Below are 7873 nucleotides of genomic sequence, written 5' to 3' on the forward strand. Positions count from 1 at the left end.
TTTTATGCTAAATCAAAACCGATTCAACATATTGTGACTTTTTCACATATTGTTTCTACCAGAACCCCTCGTGATCCTTTGATAAAGCCTACCTACATGGGCTAGAACTTAATCCTGCCAAATCAAAAAATCACCCAAACCATAAGGGTTCACAATATCATGAGATCGAATATCAAGGTAGTAAAACCAAAAACAAACATCCCTTAAACATACATAGAAATAATTAAAGCATTCAAGCACAGGCTATGTAAATCAAAAACTATCACAAGAAAAATTATAAATCAAATAACTTTATTCATAATAGACTTAATACAATCAATGAAAGAGATCAAAAATTGATGTCTATTTTTTCTAGAACAAGAGTTTAAACTCATTCATCCTTGTTATCCTCTGTCTCCATGATGTCATCGAGGTTATCTTCAAACATTTCAAGATTGGTAGAGTGAATACTATTTTTTTGAAGATCACGAAAGTCTCTATAAGATGCCCAGCAAACACATGCAAAATAATTTCCTTTCGGGAAACAAAAGATAATTACTTCAGGAGTTCCTTTCTCCCTATCAACTCAAGAACTCCTTCACAAAGGCTTGTAGCTCTCACTTTTGTGAGAGATGGCATGATCTGATATGAACACAAGTCAGAACAGATTTCTAATCTTCCTTTATTGGAGGAATCCAAAACACTTTCCACTTCCTGGATACAGTATTCTCCCACAAATTCGTTGTATGATCTCTTGTTTTCTGTGAAAAGGATTTCATGAATCTTTGTAGTTAAAAGATCATGAAATCTACAAGAGTATATCAAATTTGATATATCATTCTTTAGGTCTTTCATTATTGTTAAACATGAAAGATTCAAATAAGAATTCGGTTCTTATAAGATTTTAACCATTTATAAAAAGAAACCTTTTATACAGAGAATTTTTCGGAATCTTTCTTTAAGAGGAAATAACTAGAATTTCCCATTTTAAACAAATTTCTACAGCACATGAGTGCTTGGGAACAAAGAAATTTTTTTTTATGTAACAGTGCACTATTTTTTATTGTTCTTCATGTTCCACATCTTTAAATATGATATGTCATCATAATCGAAGAATGGTTCAGAGCTTTTTCCTTTTAAAGGATGAGAGACAAATCTTGCCTGCTTAAAATCATTTTCCTTATACCCTTTTTTAAATAATTTTGGTGTAAACTGGGTAGATCAAGAATCAGCAAAATAGTCTTTCATTCTGCTTGTTAAGACATGAGGAACAAAGGTCATCTTTCCTAATTCCTTTGTAACAAAACGGAGAGCATTTTTCATTTTACGTATCTTGCATATTTTCTGAACATATTTTTTACTACCACAATAATAACAACATTTGGTGTTATAAGAGTTACAATATTGATTGTTACCTGTTTGTGCCAAATTGTTGAAAACTCTTTTGTTTTTCTCCACTCTTCGAGATTTCGATTCTTCCTTTCTTCATGAACCTTGTTCTTCTGGTTTGAATGATCATCACTTGTTTTTTTAGAAATTTATCCATTGTTAAATTGAACATCTTCCTTTGGGGAATCCTCTGTTTGAGAATACACTGATTTGATAAACTTTATTTCAATGTTAGGAACTACAACATTACAAACTTCATATCTAAACCACGTGTGTCACCGTGACTTCTTCCTGCCTCCAACAAGGAAGATAAGTTATTTGAGATCTCATTAAGTTTTCTCAACAAAGATATTTCCTCTTTTAACAAATTATTCTCATCAAGAGTAGAGTTAAGAGCTTCCTCTAAACATTTTATGTTGGAATGAAAACCTTTTTCCTTCTCCTTGAAGAACTCTTGTTGAGAGTTCAGTTTTATTTTAGAGTTATCAAGCTCCTTTTCTAAGAGACAAAACCTTTCTTGAGTCTTATCCAGATTATTTTTACAAGTTTCACCATGATGCCGTTCAGTATTCATCTTTTCTTTGTGATCATAAGCCTGTTGTGTGATTTCTACCTTTAGAAGTTTATTCTCTTCATAGAGATTTTCAACCTTTACTTTTCTAAGAGACAAAACCTTTCTTGAGTCTTATCCAGATCATTTTTACAAGTTTCACCATGATGACGTTCAGTATTCATCTTTTCTTCGTGATCACAAGCCTGTTGTGTGATTTCTACCTTTAGAAGTTTATTCTCTTCATAGAGATTTTCAACCTTTAAAGTTAAATCTCGTTCTCTTTCAAGTGTTGAAAGAAGTTCTTTAGAGATAAAAAGAAATTTTTTACTTAATTCCTTTAGTTCAGAAGTTTTCACACTTGATCTTTCATTTGAAATCTCAATCATAGATTTCAAAAATGTCTCGTTAGAGAACTCATCAAATGAGCAGACTGAAGTTGAAGAGCACTCTTCTGTTGAGCGCATGTCTTGCAATACGTTAATTGAGCCTTTCTTTAGTTTTAGCTCTCGATTAACTTTACTTTGGCCTATAACTTATAGGATGGATCGCACCAAACATAGATTGTTAGATCTTTTTGTGTTTTCCCGCTCTGATACCAATTGAAAAGGCGAGGGTACCCAAATATACCTCAAGCTAAAACTTTTCCTTCCTATAAGTCCTCTCTCCGAAAGTGATTGTCTATGGACAGAGTCGAGACAATACAACTAATCGGTTCACACTTCGTGTGATCGTCTATGGATACGATATCGAGACAATACAACAAAAAAGTATGTTTACTTGATACAAAGGTTCGGACTTAACCAAACACAATAGGATTGCTTAACAAGTAAATAGAAATTAACGTTTGTGTAATTTACTTTAATTATAATAACACAATTATAATGCGGAAAATAAAAGTAAATGATACAACAAGATTTTGTTAACGAGGAAACCGCAAATGCAGAAACACCCCGGGACCTTGTCCAGGATTGAATACTTTCAGGATTAAGCCGCTATAAAAAATAAAACAACTTCGTATAGTTGAGACCAAGTAACTAAACCTATAGTTCACCTATTTCCGTATGTATTCCCATGCCTCCAACTTGTAAACAAGTCACATACTTGGAACAATTCCTTTGGTTCGTGTTCCAAACAGTAAAGGAGCAACAAATCTATTTGGTATCAACTCTCTTCAACCAAGTGGTATGAGTTGGACAAAGGCTCTTCTGTTTATCTTAACATAAACTTCTTAGTCAGGTCCTTAGATCTATCTTATGTTCAATCACCCAAGGTAATCTTAAGATATTGCAATCAATACTTTTAATCACAAAGAATTGTATTGATTCCGATCTACACAACTATTCAATCCAATCTACCACAAGGATAAACTGATTATTAATTGGATCCTCTTTTTACCGAAACAAGTATTGTGTACACCAAAGATTTATAAACCCAAGTAAAAAATCTTCTATCTCTTCTTTGTCTTCAAATCTTTTTAGATGTTCAATAAACACCTGCACACAACTACTTGAATCTCTTGTGATCAATCACGCACAGAACGGAGTCTGTTAACAATGGATTATCGCAAGATCGTATTTAGCACTAACACAACAGTTTAAAAATCCCTGTCGAAACTTCGAACTAGTTTGAGTGAATCTTATATCAGAATAGAAGATTCTCAAGCATAAACAAACTAGGTGCAATCAAAGTTCAATCACCGTTAGTCAATCAAATCAATCGAAAACAAAAGATAAACCGCAATTATCTAAGTTCCCACCAATGGTACTATTAGATCTTCTCAATCCCAAAGAAGACTTTAAACTGAGCGGCCGTAAGAGATTTTGCCTAATTAGGTTACTCTCCTCTCTGAATAGGCGGCTTCACCAGTAACAACACAACCGAGGAAGTTTGCTGTCACGAAGGATTAGTTTGCTAGAAATGCAAACTCGAAGTATTTATAGACAGGGAAGTTTGGACACCAAGGAATTTCCAAAACCGAAAATATTCTCAAGATATTCAATAATAATTTCCAGATTCGGTTTTCATAATTCCTGAGAATGCTCTGTCCAAAATATTGATCGAAAATCTCCTTGGAAAATCTTTAAATAGTAAATGCACATTACTAATTCTTATTTTCCATATATAATTAAAAACCTTAAATAAAAGGATTCTTAACTTATTTAATTTCGACTTTGGGATTTACTTCCTTCTTAGATGTTAAGGAATATCTTTGAACATTAAAATATACGCATTATTGAACGTGTTCAATGTGTGTCGGCATCCTTTCTTTGTAAGTCCTCTTTCATACTTATTCACTTGAAACCGATTTACCACACTTCCAAACAAGTTTAGAATTGTTTCATCTGACTTTCAAGAACTATGTGATTGATCAAGTAACACTCAATCAAAAATCATGGGTTTAACGATTCTACCAAAACAAGTTTTGGTTCTACCTCCATGTGAGTACTGTGCATAGTCACATTAGATTTCCAAACTTTGGTTGACTAAGTACTAGGATCGGTTCCCCACATATACATGCACTACACCAAATTCCTGGAATAGTAACATGGATTCGTAACGGCTTATGGGCCGTTACAAATTTCCTGTTACAAACGGCCATTACAAAAATTTCGTAACAGGCTGCAGCCGTCACTAAATTTTAAAAAATTAGTAACAGGTCTAAGCCATTACGAAATTTTTTGTAGGTGTGCCACTCACACGCTTGGTCACACTTGGGTCGTCACACCTTGAGTATGTGCGCCTGCGACTCACATGCCTAGCAATATATTTCCACCCAAGATTAGTTATACGAGAGGATATTTCCTCCCACGAGTGTGCCATTCACGTGATAGCAGTAGTATAACAGATCGAGATTCATTATCCTTATTCTTATTTCTATTTTTTCTCTACTCTCTTCTGCTTCTGCTTTTTCTCTCCTCTCAGGCGATGAAACCCTAGTTTCATCATAGAGATCGTATTAGCCGAGAAACATCACAGAAATCTCTTTAATCTTTTCAATACCTTTCAATCATCGATCTGTGTAAGTGTTAATCGTTATAAGTTTTTCAATTTTTAGGGTTTCATCTTTTTTTTAATTGATCTGTTATTTAGGGCTTCATTTCATTTTTATTTTTATTTTTTCCATTTTTTAATCCGTGAATCTAAAAAGATTTGTTTCATATGAGTTATGTTTTGTTAGTCTTCTTCATATAAATCTAATTCGATTTTTTTTTTCTAATTTCCTGTTAGGGTTTGAAGACTTAGAAGGTATAAGATTCGAAAAATTGAACTGATTTTAGGGTTTTATGTTAGTTTCGAAAATTTCTATTTCTAGTTTATAAGCTATGGGTGTTGATTGACATCATTAGGTTCACTTGAAATTAGTTACATACTATAAGTCACTGACAGTTTTTGATCCATGATTATACACTTAATAGTTAATATTATTGCAGTGATTTGTGATTTTGGGTTACTGGTTACTTATTCCTTTCTATTTGGCTGTACTAAATCTTTTATAAACTGCAATAACTTATTGATTTGACAAAGTTAAAGTATAAACTCATTAAATGAACTGCTAGTTTCTGGTAGGTAATAAGGCTTGTGAATTAGGATAATTTGTGATTCTTTTATGCTATTGATAACAACAGTCAATTCAAGTTAAATAGTTGTACAATGTAGAGGTGGTGATTTTGATTTAATGTGTCCATTGATGGCTTTTAGTAAATGGAAGTCAAATGAAAGTATGAACTGATTTAAGGTTTATTTTTCTAACATGGGTGTTTCTTTTATGACTTTAGGGTTTGTTGCTTCTCACCAACTATTGAACTTTGAAGAACTTTTGTCCAAGTTGAAACTGAGAACATAGCTGGGGTATGTGTTTTTATGAACTACCATGTTTAGTTGTTCCATAAATATGCTCATCATGATTTGAACTTTAGTTTTTATGTTAAGGTAGTTTTTAAGCTTAAATGAACTAAAGTTAGGAAGTTTTGAACTGAGAACATACCCAGCTAGTTGTTCCATAAATATGTTCATCATGATTTGAACTTTAGTTTCATGTTAAGGTAGTTTTTTAAGTTTAAATGAACTATAGTTAGGAAGTTTTGTTTTGATATTGAGTGATTCTCAGTGGGCATTATGATAACAGTCCTAGTGGATATTCGCAAAAGCTACTTGTAGCTCATTCTCACTTCTTTGAGGGGATGTTTCTGTCGCTAACTTGCAAGGCTTCGGCAACCCAAGTGATTTTTTTTGATGTTTGAAGGGTAATATGTCAAATGATGTGGATAATAAATGGATGAAGTGTCCCCGTAAGTCGATAGATTACAGACAAGGTGTGAAGTCATTCATAGAGTTTGCCAGGATTAATGATGGTGGGTGTACTTTTTTTTCATGCCCTTGTCGTCGTTGTATGAATGCTAATGGTTTAATTACCCTGAGTAAGATATCATTTCATTTGCTAAAATATGGCATGCAAGAGATGTACACAACATGGAGCTTTCATGGGGAAAGTTTAGAAGCATCATGTAACACTACAACTGAATATGTAGCCGATGATGATGTTACAGCAGTTTTGAATGAGAGTATTACATCATATGTGGATGAAAATGTTAGGGCAGGGATGGATGAGAATGGAGAAGCAGGTGTTGATGAGAATGCAGAAGCAGGTGTTGATGTGAATGTTGGAACCAGCAGGTGATATCAGAAAAAGAAGTCAGCGGCTGAGCAGGCAAGAGAACCATTATATCCTTCATGTCCTAAAGGAAAGTCAGCAATGCACGCTGCGATTATGGTGAACAACATAAAGACTCAGTTTGGAATTCTAGACAACGGTGTTACAGCAATGTTAGAGTTGATGAAAGAGTTGCTTCCCGAAGGTAACACCCTTCCATCCAAGTTTCCAGATATCAAGAAGATTATTAAAGAGTTGGGGATGGACTATGTCACTTATGATGCTTGTATAAATGACCGTGTACTTTATTGGAAGGATAATAGTTCATTGGTGAAATGTCCGGTATGTAAGAGTTTTTAATGATGAGATAAAAGTTACACAAGTTGCATAGAAGACTTTAAGGCATTTTCTAATAATTGCAAGGCTGAAAAGACTTTACAGTATATCATGGATAGCAGATGCGATGCTTTGGCATTCTAGACCACAGAAAGATGTCATTATAATGCGTCATCCGGTTGATTCTACAGCTTGGCGGTGTGCGGATAACTTTTGTCCCGAATTTGCTAAAGAAGCACGGAATGTTACTCTTGGGATAGCAACTGATGGCTTCAACCCAAATGGATGTTTTGGTCTCAATTACAGCTGTTGGCCGGTGATACTGTGTCCATACAACCTTCCACCTTCAATGTGTATGAAGCGCGAATTCTCCATGTTATGTTTGTTGATATCAGGCCCAAGAGCACCAGGTAAATACATTGATGTGTACTTACAACCATTGATAGAGGAGTTGAAATAGTTATGGAATGATGGTGTTATGACATTTGACAGCTTCACAAAGTCTGAATTTCTGTTGAAGGCAAGGTTGTTATGGGCCATTCATGATTTTCCGGCATTAGGGACTCTGTCCGGATGTGTGAATCATGGATATTATGCGTGTCCTACCTGTGGTGAAGAAACAGTTTCTGAGTGGCTTCCGTATAGTAAGAAAATATGTTATATGGGACATCGAAGATGGCTGCCATCCAAACACAAGTACAGAGATGACAAGACAAACTTCAGTGGAGGGGTAGAACATGGTAAAGCTCCATGGACACTAACAAGATTGCAAATTCAAGAAATGGTGAAGGATATGAGAAGCAAACAGGGTAAGGGTAAACCACCAGCAAAGAAACGTAAAAGAGGAGCAGAAGGTGATAGTTTGCAGCAGGGAGCCGATGAAGATGTTTTTGACCACTCATTCTTTTCTCGAAGTTCCATTCTTCATGATTTTCCGAATTGGGGATCAAACACAGTCCGTCATT

This window comes from Papaver somniferum, chromosome 2, assembly GCF_003573695.1.
Source record: "Papaver somniferum cultivar HN1 chromosome 2, ASM357369v1, whole genome shotgun sequence".
NCBI lineage: Eukaryota > Viridiplantae > Streptophyta > Magnoliopsida > Ranunculales > Papaveraceae > Papaver > Papaver somniferum.